General features: G+C 36.9%; 1 long non-coding RNA gene across 2 annotated transcripts in view; it reads right to left on the bottom strand.

The window, feature by feature from the left end:
- Positions 1 to 16,040, bottom strand: part of LOC309844684 — a 98,772-nt gene that overhangs the window by 39,311 nt on the left and 43,421 nt on the right. The window contains exon 2 of one of the 2 annotated variants that reach the window (XR_014300820.1): positions 5,659 to 5,764. The exons of the other annotated variant lie outside the window; for it this stretch is intronic. This is a non-coding gene — a long non-coding RNA (uncharacterized lncRNA). The remainder of the gene's footprint in view (positions 1 to 5,658; positions 5,765 to 16,040) is intronic. 2 annotated transcript variants of the gene reach the window in all.

Below are 16,040 nucleotides of genomic sequence, written 5' to 3'. Positions count from 1 at the left end.
GGAACTCACCACAAAATATTGATAAGCCCTAGCTGACCGACGGACTACTTAACACCAAGCACAGGTATCAAAAAAGGAAAATTCCATGTATTCCAATTCCTCCCTTCCCTCTTAACTATAGTCCCCCACCACTGCCTCCTGGCAGTTTTTGCTTTGCTGTCCACAACTCCCTTGTGGTAGAGTCAAATAAACTCCTATCTCCTTTGTTCTGCCTTGGGTGAATTCTTTTGCTGTCCACTGCCCTCCACCTGATCAGGTCATCCCACACTGTTGATAAAGAGAAAAAGAGGGGCCCCTGGGTGGCTCAGTGGTTAAGCATCTGCCATGGTCAGGTCATGATCCCAGGGTCCTGGGATTGAGCCCCACATCAGGCTCCTTGCTCAAGCAGGAAGCCTGCTTCTCCCTCTGCCACCACTCTCCCTTTTTGTGTTCCCTCTCTCACTGTGTCTATCTCTGTCAAATAAATAAATAAAATCTTAAAAAAAAGAGAGAGATAGAAAAAGAATTAGAAAATGCATGAATTGCAAAAAAAGAGAAAAATCTCTACTTACAGATGACATAATTATATATCTGAGAAACTCAAAGAATTGATAGGAAAACTGCAAAAAACGCAAGAGAGTTTAATAAAATAGCAATTATAAAGTTAACATGTAAAAATCAATACCTTTCATAGGTACAAGAAAAAAACTAGCTAGAAGACATAATAAAAGAAAAATTCTCATCTACAATAGCAAAGTAAACTTACATATGCTAATGCATAAATTTAACAAGAAATATTCAAAAGCCATATGAGAATAAATGTAAGACAGTCCTAAAAGACAAAAATAAGAGTATATTTGAACCTCATAAAGATATGATGTCAGTTCTCTCCGACATTATTTATGTATTTTATTCCATTCCTGTGAAAATGCCACTTTTCTGGAGGTAGGCAAATTAAATAGAGTTCTTTGGAAAAAATAAACAAACAAGGATAGTCAGAAAACCCCTAAAATATAAAACAATGAGAGAAGGGGAGAGTCTTACTAGGTATTATAATATATTATAAACTACATATATATGCATATATACAACTACATATACATGTATATGCATGTGTATATATGTAGTTGTATATATGTGTATATGTAAAGGTGATACCTCAAAGTACAAGGTGAAGAGTGAAAGGATACAAGAAATAAGTGGATAACTAGACAGTCATATGAAAAAAGATGAAATCAAATCCATTTTTTCTAGGATAGCCCAATTTCTAAGTGAATCAGATGCTTATATGTAAAAAAAAAACCATAAAAATATTTTTTTAACAATTAGAGAATTACTCTATGATCTGGAAGTGGAGAAATATTTCCTATGATATAAATTCCAGAAGCAATAAGGAAAATACTGACAAATTTGAATACATAACTTTTAAAAAAGTTTCTACATGGCAAAAAAGAAAGAAATTTAAGAATAGATGGCAAGCTTGAAAAATGTATTTGCAACTTCTGTAGATGAAGAGGAAATAATCCTAACATAAGAGCTACTGAGAAAAGTGTCATCAGAAGTATGAATGAATTGCTCACAGGATAGAAATACAAATATCTCTTAACTATAGAAAAGAATATTCAACTTCACTCAAATGAAAGAAATTAGGAATGTATTGAGATGCCATTTTGGCAAAAATCCATAAATTTGACAGTAAGTCTGTTAATTGGTTATGAGAAAATGGACACTTCTTTTAACAGTACCAGTTTGACCATAAATGTGTAATATGAAGGGTTCCCTTTTCTCCACATCCTTGTCGACACCTGATGGTGGGAACACAAACTGGTGCAGCCACTCTGGAAAACAGTAAGAGGTTCCTCAAAAAGTTAAAAATAGAACTACGCTATTGACCCAGGAATTGAACTACTAGGTATTTACCCAAAGGATACAAAAATACTGATCTGAAGGGATCCATGCACCCTGATATTTATAGAAGCATTACCAACATTAGCCCGATTATGAAAAGAGCCCAAATGTTCATCCACTGATAAATGGATAAAGAAGATGTGGGGGATATTTATCTATATCTATATCTATATCTATATATGGATATATAGTATATAATGAAATATTACTCAACCATAAAGAAGAATGAAATCTTGCCATTTGCAATGTGGATGGAACTAGAGGGTATTATGCTATGCAAAATAAATTGTCAGAGAAAGACAGATAACCATTACCATATGATTTCTCTCATGTGTGGAATCTAAGAAACAAAACAAATGAATAGAGTGGGGAAAGAGAGACAAACCAAGACATAGATCTTAACTAAGGAGAACAAACTGAGGGTTACTGGAGGGGAGATGAACAGAACAGATTAAATAGGGGATGGACATTAAGGAGGCCACTAGTGATGAGCCCTGAGTACTGTAAGTGATGAATCACTAATTTTGACACCTAAATCTAATATTACACTGTATGTTAACTAACTGGAATTTAAGTAAAAACTTGCCGGAAAAATCTGTAATGTAGACCACAGTGTCATATGTATTTTTCCTTTGATCCAATCATGTCACTTCTAGGAATCTTTTCCAAAATAAGATATAGAATATTTACATCACTCCCAGAATGTTTTCTATGCTCAATTAGCAACCTTCCTACGATAAGCAACTTCTCATTTTTTCATCATAAATTAGATTTGTCTATTCTTGAATATCATGTAAAATATAATCATATGCTATGTGAGCTGGATTCTTTGACTAACAAAGAGGTTCATTTATATTCACTTATATCCTATATAAAGAGGTTCATTTGAGGTTCGTTTATATTGTTTGGTGTAATGGTTGTTTACTCCTTTTTACCATAGTGTAGCATTTGATGGTGTAAGTATGCCATAATTTATCCATTTTCCTGTTTGTAGACATTGGACTGTTTCTGTTTTGAGTCTTTGATGAGTGATGCGATTGAAATTTTATTGAAAAGTCTTTTCTCATTGAACTTCTTTGGCAGCCTTGTCAAAAGTCAATTAGTGATATAAGTATGGATCTGTCTGATCAGTTTCATCAGTCAATTTATCTCTCTCTGCTATTTCTATGCCAGTTGTTCTCAACCAGAGTGACTTTTCTCCACCCCTGGAGGGACTGAGGGAGGGAGCCACTTGGTGATGTGAGGATAAATTTAATCTGTGACAATTCAGAGAGGGTGTGGCTACTGACATCTAGTAGATAGTAGCTAGTGATCCTGTTTAACATCCTATAGCATATACGACAATGCCTTCGACAAAGAATTATCTGGCCCAAAATGTCAGTAGTGCCAAGGTTGAGAAACACCAGTCCACAGCAATAAAACACTGCCTTGATTATGGTAGCTTAACATTAAGTCTTAAAATCAAGTGGTGCCTGGGTGGCACACTCAGCTATGTGTCCAACTCTTGGTTTCAGCCTTGTGATCTCAGGGTCATGAGACCAAGCCCTGTGTTGGGCTCTGAGTTCAGGCTCTCTTTCCCTCTGCCCCTCCCTGACAGCTCTCTCTCTCTCTCTAAAATAAATATATTAAGCTTTTAAAACAATAAAATAAAATCACAATAAAATAAAATCACAATAAAATCAAGTAGTGTAAGTCCTCCAACTTTGTTCTTTTTCAAGATTGTTTTGGTCTCTCAAATTTTAGGGCTTTGAATGGGAATTGCATTGAATCTTTATATAGACGGGGGAAACGGGTTTCTTAGCAATACTAAGTTATCCAATCCATGAACATGCTTCTGGATGCTACACTGGTTGATAGTTTTCTTTTCTTGTAATGTCCTTGCTTAGTTTTTGTATGAAAATTATGCTGGCCCTATGAAATGTTTTGGGAAGTGTTCCCTTCCTTCTATTTTCTGAAAGATTTTATGTAAACTTGGTATTATTTCCATCTTCAATGTTGGTAAATTTGGTGGTGAAGCCATCTGGACTGGCAGGCTCGTGTGTGTGTGTGTGTGTGTGTGTGTGTGTGTGCGCGCGTGCGTGCTCACGCACGTAAGATTTTAATTATGAATGAAATTTCCTTATAGACGAAGGGCTAGTCAGATTTTCTAGTTTTTTTTTCTCTTGCATCCATTTTGGTAATTTGTGTCCTCTAAGCATTGCTTTAATGACACTCTACATATATTGATATATTTTTATCATTCGGTACAAAATAGTTGTCTTTGATTTCTATTTCTAGACTAATGGACAATTTTAAGATTTGTGTCTTAATTGTCAAGTATTTGAGGGTTTTCCAAATATTTTGGGTTCTTTATTTCTAATTTCATTACACTGTGGCTAGAAAATATACTCTGTATTATTTCAATCCTTAGAAATTAAGTTTGTGTGTGTGTGTGTGTGTGTTTATGGTTCAATATATAGTCTATACTGGTAATATCCCATATGAACTTGAAAAGAATGTATTGTTGACTGGAATGTTTTAAAATCTCCATTAATTTAATTTGGTTCATAGTGTTATTCAAATCCTCTGAATTGTGATCGATTGTTTTTCTACTTGTACTACCAATTACTGAGAGAGGGTTAAATCTCTAACTATATTGTTAAAATCTCTAACTATACTTATGGATTTCTCTATTTTTCCTCTACTTTCATCAGTTATTGTTTCATTAAACCCTGTTACTAGATATCTACACACTTAAGACTTAAGTGTATTCTTAATTAATTGACCTTTTATCTCATGAAATGTCCCTCTTTATCTCTGATGATGCTTCTTGTCCTCAAGTCTACTTTGTCTGATATTAATATTCTAATCTGAACTTTCTTAAGCTTACTCTTTGTCTGATATATTTTCCCTTTTGTTTTATTTTTTCCTTTATATTTAAAGTCTGTGTCTTATAAACCATAAACAGTTTGAACTTTCTTTTTTATACAGTTGGACAATCTCTGCCTTTTAAGTGTTCATTTCATTCACATTTATTCTAATTAAAATATTGTCCATTTTGATTCTATAATCTTAATATTTACTAAGTAGCCCCTCTGTTCTTTGTTCTGCTTTCTCTCAATTCCTGCCTTCTTTTGAATTAACTATTTCTTGGGATTCCATTTTCTCACTTCTCTCAATTTATTAGGCACACCAATTTGTTTTTTTAAGGTGTTGCTCTATGGTTTATAATATGCAACTTTAATGTATTACAATCTACTTTTAAATTATATTATGTCATTTTACATATAATGTAAGAACCTTACAACACTATTCTTCCTGTTACCTGTCCTTCAACCTTTGTTAGTGTGTAATCAGACACTTTACTTCTATATATATAATCTCAATAATAAATTGTTATTCTTTACATTTTCAGTATCCAATTGTCACTTTAAAAATTAAGAAACAACAGGACGCCTGGGTGGCTCAGTTGGTTAAACAGCTGCCTTTGGCTCAGGTCATGATCCCAGAGTCCTGGGATCGAGTCCCACATCGGGCTCCTTGCTCAGCGGGGAGCCTGCTTCTGCCTCTGCCTCTGCCTGCCATTCTGTCTGCCTGTGCTTGCTCGCTCTCTCTCTGACAAAATAAATAAAATCTTAAAAAATAAATAAATAAATAAATAAATAAATAAATACAATTAAATAAATTAAGAAATGAGAAAAATATAGGTGCCTGGGTGGCTCAGTCAGTTAAGCATCAGACTCTTGATTTCAGGTCAGTTCATGATCTCAGGGTTATAAGATCAAGCCTTACCTTGAGCTCCACGCTGGGTTTGGAGGCATGGAGTTGGCTTGAGATTTTCTCTGTCCTCTCCTTTTGCTTCTCCCCCTGCACTCAGGCTTTCTCTCTCTTTCTCTCTCTCAAAAAGAAAGAAAGAAAGAAAGAAAAAAAGAAAGAAAGAAAGAAACCAAGAAAGAAAGAAAGGGAAAAAATAGTGGTATTTTATGTTTATTTACATGTTTACTGTTTCCCTGTGTCATTTTTTTTCTTTTGCCTTTTTGCATGTGTCACATTTTTTTTATTATATGCCAGATATCATGGGTAAAAGAACGGTAGAGACTGAAGCAAATAATATTTGTCCCAAGGAAATGGGCACCTGGGTAGCTCAGTTAGTTAAGCATCTACCTTTGGCTCAGGTCATATCCCCAGGTCTTGAGCTGGAGACCCACATTGGGCTTCCTGCTGCGAGGGGAGACTGCTTCTCCCTGTCCATCTGCAGCTCCCCCTGCTTGTGCTCTCTTGCCCTTTTTCAAATAAATAAATAAATAAAATCCTTAAAAAATACATATTTGCCCCAAGGAAAAGGCAAACATATTCTTCTGTCATGCCATAACATGGGGGTCTAAATAAAATCTAATTTGAGGTTAAGCTGGTTTGGGGCTATGTCATAGCTTTCATTCACCACTGACTCCAGATATTTTCAGGGCAGTATAAGGACCTTCTCTTCACCAGGACTTGGGCTCAATGCATTAATGACTTCAAGATCTCTTTAAGATTCACTGTCCAGCTGCTCCCCTTCAGCACCACAGGAGAGCTCTCTCTGCTCAACAGCTCAGCTCTCAGCTTGAGTCACTGAGACTCAAGCTGAGAGTCCTTTGCCTTTCAGTCCTTCTGGTTTTGTGCATTTCTGTAAGATCTCTCTCCATCCTGCTGCCCCAAATCTCGTCTTTCACGGGCTCTAAAGTATTACTTGGTGATGGCCTGAAGTGCGCTGGAGAGATTTCTCATGGTTTTCCTGCTCTGCTCCTTGCTTTCTGTAGGTTCCTGCCTTGTATTAAGGGATGGTCCAGGTGACTCAAGGAAAATTTCCTTCCCTCTCCTGCCTCGCACACAGCTTTCAGTGGAGTGGACCACTGCATGTAACTTAGAGAAGGTGCTAAGAATCTTAAGTAGAATATTTTGTTTTCCTCCAGCCCTCCTGCCTTGTCCTAGCCCTCAGCACACTACTTATCCTCTTGCACTCAAGGCAAACCCTTGGGAAAGTGTAGTGCTCTCTGGCCAGGGCTTTTCAGGATTCTAATTCACCAGTATCACCACCCCCAGCCCATACTCAGTCATTATGAATTCTTTTCACCTACAATGAATTATTCTTTCTCCTCTCCCTTCCCCAGTGATAAAGGTAGCCATTCCTCTATTTTATTCTACGAAAGATTTATCACTTTCTCTAATTTTCAGCTCATTTAGCTTCCTTCGCCTCCTTGACTCTCTGGAGTCAAGGTTAAAAAAATAGCAATTATGATTTTTGTGGTTTATCTTGTTTGTTCTCATTGTTAAGACCTTGCAACATTCTAAAGTCTAACTGGCAGCAGAAGTCTCTCCTCAACTTCAATTTTAATGAATGCACTTTGAATAGTCATGGAGCTCTATCCTCTTATAGATGTTCTCACACATGATTTTCCAAGTTCTGCTGAACCTCCGGATACAGCTTCTGTCTAAGTTGATCCAGGAGATTCTTACCTTAAAACCAATTAAACTTGGTTTTACTATGAATGGGAATGTGAGAATAAAAGATGAAGCAAAGGAAAGGGAAGAGGAGGAATAATTGTTAGGTGACTGCTGTAAGCCAAGCATATCAGATATGTCTGTGGTATTCTCTCTCTTAGTACTGATCACAGCCCCGTATTACTGCCTTCATTTTAAAACTGGGAGACTTGAGTCTCAGAAACCAAATTGCTTGTGTTCTTGAGTGTAACTAGACAGGATAGAATCTGAACCCAGTTTTCTCTGATTGCACATCTTGTGCTTTCTTTCCTAGAATGTTATATGCTCAAGACAAGAATGTACGTGGGGAAGACTAAAGAAATCATGTACTCAGTAGTGGTTGACCAGGTTGGAGAGGTAATACAGAATCAGATCAAATGAACTGTGATCCTAGTTGTAGATGTTTGAAATTGACCTCAAAGACAATTGGTATCATTGCAACTTCCTGTATTGTGGTGGGAATGTGAGAAAAGCTTTTCTGGAAACACTAGATGAGTCAGGAGCTGGTTGACTTAGTCTTCACACTGTGTGCGTCATCAATCCAAACCCAAATGAACGTACAATGTGGTAATAACCTCATGCTTGCTTGCAAATGCTGCTTAGAAGCAGATCTTCTAACCTTCCCTTCCCACCAGAGTGCACCCCGGGACCACTCTTCTGCAGGCATTCTAGGCTGCCCCTGCCAAGCCAGGGTAGACAGGAGGAGGGGCCAGAGCTCTGCCTAGAGGGCTTTGCCAGAAATCACATAGCTGACCTCCTCACTGGCAACAGTCTGGAGAGTTTCCCACTGGGCTTTATGAGGGTAGTAATATGAGGCATGTAATTTCCTTGAAACCAAGTGCAGAAGTTATAGCTGCTATTTGAAATACATGCTGAGTTTAAAATTTGCTTTCACATATTCCTAAATTGTGTGTCATTTTTCATGCAGTTGAAACTAAAGAGGCAAAGTCCCAAAACTTAAAAAAAAAAAAGTTCCACATCGTAAAAACCTTAGTCAACACTTTTCCTTATGCTCATAGAGTTAATGAACTTACTTATTAATGTTTTTGTAGCACAATTCAAACATGATCACCCTTCATTTAACTACTTCTCCCTGAGCAACAGAAGCTTTAAACTACATTGCACATACCTTAAAATTCTATGTGCCCTTTGGGAAAATATATGTGCTGGCTCCCTCTGTGTTTAGAAGCCCCCATAAACAGTGTGGCACGTCTGCCACTATTACCATCTGGTAGCTGACACCAATTCCCTTGCTGGTTTCCTCCAACAAGGCAGCCTTATATGAACACTTGCAGTAACATTTGCCGGGCTTTGGTGACACAGTGGGAATTAGGCTCAGTTCCTTTATTTTCCTGCCTCTCTGGTGGAGGTTTCTCAGGATTCAGGCAGGTCTCAACTTTGGAGAACTAACAGCTAACAGCTTAGCTGGAAGGAGGCAAGCATGGAAATGGTGATGAATCCATTCTCTGCAGGCCTATTCATTCTCACATGCTGTGAGAGATAACCAGTGACCAGAGAGCACTCGGGCGCCCTTGATGACTTAGAGCTGCATTAGTCAGCATATTTTCAGCATGTTTTTCATCTTTAGTACACTTATTAATCGAGCATCAGAGAAGCCATGATAGAATTAATATTCAAGCAAAGCTTTGGATTAAGAACCGAATAAAAGCCACATGGCTCCCTTGTTGTTCTGCTGAGTGGTGATCACCATTTTATACAGTAGCCAGATGTCCAGCTTTGAGAGCATATTACTCAAAAAGAATAAAATCAGCTTGATTTTCAGAAAGGAACAAGCGACAGGTCAGATTGGTCTGTTTCATTGATGCAGGGGACTAGAAGAGCATGAAGCTTGGAGAGACCACCAATGCAGCTAGGAAGTTTCACATTCATTAAAGAGCAAAGTAGAGGGAAGAACACTGACTCAGGAAAGACCTGGGTTCAAATCACTCTTTTGCTCTTTTCAGCATTGACAAGTGATCTAGGTCTCTGAAAGTTAGGTTTTAAATCTGTAATATAAAATAACATATACCTGATACTGATGTGATAAGAATTAACCAGAATATAGTTAGGAAATTGAAATAACACTTAATAAAAGGTAGCTAGGTCAAAGTGAATGAGGTTTCAATCAGAATAATGCTCAAAATCAGTCAGTGTGATTATGTCCCATGGGGTCAAAATGCTGCTCAATGTCAATGGGATGATGGCCCTTTTGGTCAGAATGAGGCTTACGGACATCGCAGTTCTAACTCTCTATTGGATAAGACAAATCAATATAAGCCAGATAGAAGACTGGAGACTAGATAGACAAGCATCTAAGTGGATCTTAGAACTGAATCAGCTGCAATAAATAAGAGAAAATCAAGGTATAGATTTAAGAGAGAGAGAGAGAGAAAGATCAAAGATATGGTATGTGTGGAAAATGGGGAGGTAGGATAAATCGAATACCCAGTCAAGCACTAGAAGACTTCAATATCAGGTTCAGTGTCAGCTGAGTGTCACATCATCAGAGACATTCAGACAGCCAACACACATTGGAAAGTAGGGACCAACCCACCCTATTTAAATGCAGTTCACCCATATTCCTGGGGAGAGATCATCATTGAGGGCAAAATATGAGAAATAGTTCACAGCTTTACTTAAAATTTGATGATTCTTGAAACTGTATATAACACTGTCCTTACAGAAAGACCACAACTTTTTGTTCTTTCTCAGAAGGACAGGTAAATAATTGCTACATTCTTCCAACTTTCAAAACTTGGAAGTCCTTGGCTGTCACCCCTGCCATATTCCAAGTAAGGAACTTTAAGACTGTGGTGACATTGTACCTGCCACTGTATTTTATTTGCCACGGTACCTGCAGTACCTAACACACTTCCTGAACATAATTCCTCAATGTTCAGGTGGATGGATGGATGTATGGATGGATGGATAGTTGGTTGGATGGATGGATAGCTGAATAGGTTATTATTCCTTTATTTAGATTATCTTGTTCTGCCTTTCATTCGAAATCAGTCTTCCCTTTTTTCAAAGACCTCAAACTATCTTCAAAGAAACAGATCCTTGCTTCTTTCCTGCTGATCCCACAGCATTTGGCTCATATCTGCTAGAATGCACAGTGTGTCCATCATTTTTTCTATGCCAATTTCCCTTCATTTCTACCAGATTACAAACTCCTAAATGGTAGGGACCAAATCTTATTCATGTTTAACTCCCTAACCAGGGGTTAACTTAATACCAGGCATTGTACCAAGTTATAATTTCAAAACTATATGGCATAGGAAAAATCTTGACAGCAACCATAAAGAAATGACAAATCACACATGGGGGAAGACCAATTTAAATGATAGTGAATTTCTCATCTGAAACCACAGATGCCAGAAGAAGTAGCATAATATTCTTCAAGTACTGAATTGAAAAACAAATATATCCATTTCAAACTCTATACCTGGACATCGCAGGTGATATTAACCTTCAGGAATTAGAGGGAAATAAACACGCTCTCAGACAATGGAAAACTAAAAGACTGTGTTGCTAGCAAATATATTCTTTAAAATTTAACCTAAGACAAGTTCTTCTAATGAGAAAGAAATGATAAAAGAAAGAATCTCAGAGCATCAGGAAAGAAGAAAGAACAATGGAAAGAGTAGAAATATGGGCACTTATAGGAACCTAAACTTTTCCTTATGAGTTTTATGAATAATATTTGATGATTAAAACAAAAATTAGAACACCATTTGGTATTCAAGAGAATCCCATGTTTAAAAATGGGAAAGGGAAGGGACCTAAGTGAAACTCAGGTTTCCACACTTCGCTTGAAATGTTCGTGTTGATACTAGTAGACTATTATATTCTGAATGTTTCTGGGTGTTTTTATGAGTTTATGTCTGAGATTAACATTTAAGACAGTGGACTTTTACTCCATAATGTGAATGAGCCATCTCCAATCAGTTCATAGCTCAAACAGAACAAAAATAACTTCCCCTAAGTGCTGGCAAGTGGCCTTTAGACTTGAATATATGGAGTCTCTAGTCTGAGAGCCCACCCTGAATATTTTAAACATGCTAGCCTCCATAACTACATGAGCCAATTCCTTAAAAAAAAAAAAAAAAACACCCTTCTATATGTATGTTGGTTCTTTTTCTCTGGAGAATTCTAATACAGAAATATGCTCAGTTTCTAAACAAATGAAGGTGGAATCCTAAAACATGCTCAACTGAACTGAAAGAAAGGCAAGAAAACAGAAACAGAGGAACAAGAATCAGAAGAAATAAAAAGAAAACAAATAATAAAATATCAGAGTTAAATGCTAATCTATCAGTAATTATCTTAAATGTAAATGGTCTAAATATATCAAATAACAGAGATCTGAAGAATCTTTACCCACTATATGTTGCTTCCAATTTACTTCCAATTCAGCAATATAAATGAGTTGAATGTAGACAGATGGAAGAAGATATGCACCACAAGCAATTATTAAAAAGCAGGAGTGTCTATATTAATACAACAAAGTAAACCTCACAACAACAACAAAAACCTACTAGGAACAAAAAGGAGCATTACAAATAATAACAAGATTAATATATCAGGAAGATATAGCGATCCTCATTGCCTCAGCAACAAATGACAGTCTCAGATACATAAGGCACAAACTAATACAATGGAAAGGAGAAATAGACAAATCCATAATAAAAGTTGGAGACTTCAACACTCCCATCTCTGCAACTAGAAAAAAAGTTACCAAAGAACTTGAAGATCCAAACAACACAATCAACCAAAAATATCTAATTGAAAAACAGAGAACACTCCATCCACATTTTTTTCAAGAAATCATAGAACCCTCACCAAGCTAGACTATTTTTGGGGCCGTAACACAAATCTCCAAATTTAAAGAATAGAGATTATGCAAAGTGGCTCTCCGACTACAATAAAATCAAACTGGAAATCAACAACAAAAAGACAATAGGAAAACCTGCAAACATGTGGAAATGAAATAACATACTTTTAAACAACCTATGGGTCAAAAGGGTAGTATCAAAAAACTTTAAGTACATACAAAAAAATAAAAATAAAGCTACAGCAAATCAAAATACGTGGAATGCAGCTAAATCAGTGTTAAGAGGGAAATTTATATCATTAGTGCTTACATTCAAAATAATGAAAGTTCTCAAATCAGTAACCTAAGTTCCTACCTCAAGAAACTAGTAAAAGAAGGACAAGATAAATCCAAAACAAGCAGAAAAAGAGAGGTAATACACAGAAGAGGAGAAACCAATGAAATTGAAAATAGGAGAATAATAGAGAAAATCAATAAAACAAAAACCAGTTCTTTGGTGGGTGAAAATCAATAAACTTGATAGGCCTTTAGCTAGACTGACAAAAATAGAAGGCAAAATCACCAGTATCAAGAATGAAATAGGGAATATCTCTACATATTCTACAGCCGTTGAAAAGATAATAAAGGAAGGGTTAGGCTCATACATTCAATAACTTTGAAGAAATGGACCAATCCTTGAAAACTACCAACTGTCAAAATTTAACCAATATGAAATAGCCCTGGAATCAGTAATGAATTTGAATTTGTAATTTGAAGTCTCCCCAAATAAATTTTTGGGCCCAGGTGGTTTTAATGGAAAATCTACTAAACATTTGAATAGAATGACATGAGCTTATCATAGTTCTTCCAGGATATAAAACAAAACAAAACAAAACAAAACAGGAATACTTCCCAAATCATTATACAAGGTCAGCACTAATTAGAAAGCAAAACCAACAAATGACAGCACAAAAGACAATAGAGAAAGGAATCTGTATTATTTTCATGTGTATCTACAATAATCTCTAATAAATTAATAACGTGACCTCTTACTTCAACAAGCACTTACTAAATATTTGTTAGTTTATTTATGAAATATAAAGCATATTTTATAATTTAATTTTTAATCCAATGAGAATAAATGATATCAGAGTTTGTTATTGATCAATTCAAATAATCTTCTGTCACAAAGAGCTAAAAGGTGTTCAGAGCTGCCCAAAGCAAGAACACAGACACTTATTTACCAGAAGATATTGATCCAAAACAGTTACTTCTCCTCTCTAAGTGCTAAAAGAAACAACCAAAGAGATCCAGCAAGATGTCTGGGATAAAACCAGCGCCTGCAAAATTTTCATTGAGCAGCTTGCTTTCACGCTCTCTCTCTCTTTTTCTCTCTCCCCCTTGATTGAGAAACTGGAGCCCCATCACCCCTCAACACAGAAACCCTCTTAGATTGATTTCAGAAGACAAATATTTCAGATGCACACTTGATAGATATTGACTAAAATAAATTATCTGGAAATGTACATCACTGTGATCATTCTCATTCATAAAGATTGAGTATTTGTGATTAAAATGAAAATATATTCATTTAAAGCTAGTTACCATTAGGCAACCATCAGGAATGAAGCCAGAAGCCAATTGAGCCACACATCAGAGGGCTCTTGGACCTACAAATCATGTCATGGACACAATGGCTCTTTGCACTTACACTGGGAGCGCTGTAGGCCAAAGGGTCTATGACTTCAACACTGCACATATGTGGCTGTTACTTAGAGCTCTCTGAGGTATAGATTTACATTACCATCTGCCATCTCAGTTGCTGTTTACATCTGCTTTAAAAGGGGGGTGGTGGGCATAATCGATTAAAGTAATCATAGAAAGCCCTGGGGAAAAAAACACACACAAAAAAAAACACCACCACCACAACAACCTGAACTTGGAATAAGTACACATATCTGTCCAAAGGGAAATAAGGAACTCATACTCTCTTCTCTCTTTGAAAGATTCCCTTTGCATTGGGGAAATTAAGTGATGAAAGAGTGTTTGAAAATTCCTAACACAGTTCAGCTTCTCTGAAGAGCTTCGGAAATATTCTCAACTATCTGTGTTTTAAAATTTATCAATACATGTATTGGTAAATGAGATTTGATATAAATTTAAAACTTGAACTCTATGAAACATGCTGTTAGAAGTTTGAAAAGACAACTCCCTAACCTGGGAGAAAACATTTGTAAAACTGTATTTCTTAGAAAGGACAGGTATCTAGAATACATAAGGAAATTTTAAAGCTCAATAATAAAAAGACAAACAATCCAGTGAAAAAACGGGCAAAAGACACGAAAAGACGTTTCTCTAAAGAAACTTTCAGATGGCAAATAAGTCCAGGAAAAGAGGTTTGACATCATTAGTCCACAGGAGAATGCAAACTAAAACCACAGTGAGACACCACTACACCTATACCTAGGAGAATGACTTTAAACAAGTCTAACAACATTGAATACTGGCAAATATGCAGATAAATTGCATCGCTCCTAAATGGCTGGTAGAAATCGAAAATGGTGGAGCTACTTTGGAAAACAAGTTGGCAGTTTCTTATAAAATTAAACGTGCAACTGCCATGCAAGCCTGCAATTGCCCTCCTGGGCATTTATCTCAGAGAAATGAATACTTTTGTTCATACAAAAGCCTATACATGAATTTTTATAACAGCTTTATTTGTAATAGCCAAACACTAGGAACAACTCAGATGCCCTACAACAGGTAAATGGTTATGTGACAGCACATACCATGGAAAATCAGGCAGTAATTAAAAAGGAACAAAGTATTAATGCTTGAAACAATTTGGATGAATCACCAGGAATAATGCTGAGTGGGGAGAAAAAGCCAAATCCAAAAAATTTCATACTCTATGATTCCATGCATATAACATTTTGGAAACAACAACAGTATAGAAATGGAGACTAGATCAGTAGTTGGGGGAGTTAAGGGGTCAGTGGAAGCAGGGAGAATGAGGAAGGGAAGGGGAGGCAGGTGGGTGTGACTAGTTAAGAGCAACGTGGGGGATTCTTGTGGCGATGGGACTATCTGGTATCTTGACTATATCAGCACCAATATACCACTTGGGATACTTCCTATAGTTTTGCAAGATAGCACCATTGGAAGAAATACTTCTCTGTATTATTTCTTATAACTGCATGTGAATCTAAATTACCTCAAAAAATGTTTAATTTTAAAAAAGAAGTGAAGAGTTTAGGAAGAAAGTGTATTTTTTCCACTCAGTTTTGGAAATGAAGATGTTGCTAACCCACTGGCCAAAAAGGCTATTCATAAGAAGATAAAGTAGGCAGTTGAGAACAGAAAGTTGTTTCTAGGGACTTTCTCTTAGCATCCCTTCCTAGCCAGGAGCATTGGCAGCCTCCATCTTTCTCCAGGAGATTCCAAGAAGGACCAAGACAAACGGCTCTAACAAGGAAGCCTGCTCCCTGCAGATTTGTGACCATGACTTCTGAATAAATTCTAACCCTAAGCATCAACTTCAAGTTGAGTTTCATATGGTTCCAGCCCTATTATTTGGGATGTTGGCAATTGGAAAGAGGGAATCAACCACTCAGTACTGGTGACAACAGGTGATTGAAGCCAGCAAGTGGCTTCTCGAGACTCATGCTGCCTGCAGCCTCTGGAAGGAGAGGAAATCCCATGCGTGGATTGCACTGTACCTTGAATCCATCTCTCGGGCATCATTGGTGGGTGGTCTCTTGGCTGCCTTCAGGGATCCCAAGCGCCTCCCACTGATCCCTACCTCATCCCCTGGACTAACTGCCCTACTCTTCATGCCCAG

Source organism: Mustela nivalis (genome assembly GCF_964662115.1).
Source record: "Mustela nivalis genome assembly, chromosome: 12".
NCBI lineage: Eukaryota > Metazoa > Chordata > Mammalia > Carnivora > Mustelidae > Mustela > Mustela nivalis.
Note: the sequence above shows the minus strand (reverse complement) of the source record. Positions and strands in the feature narration are given on the sequence as shown.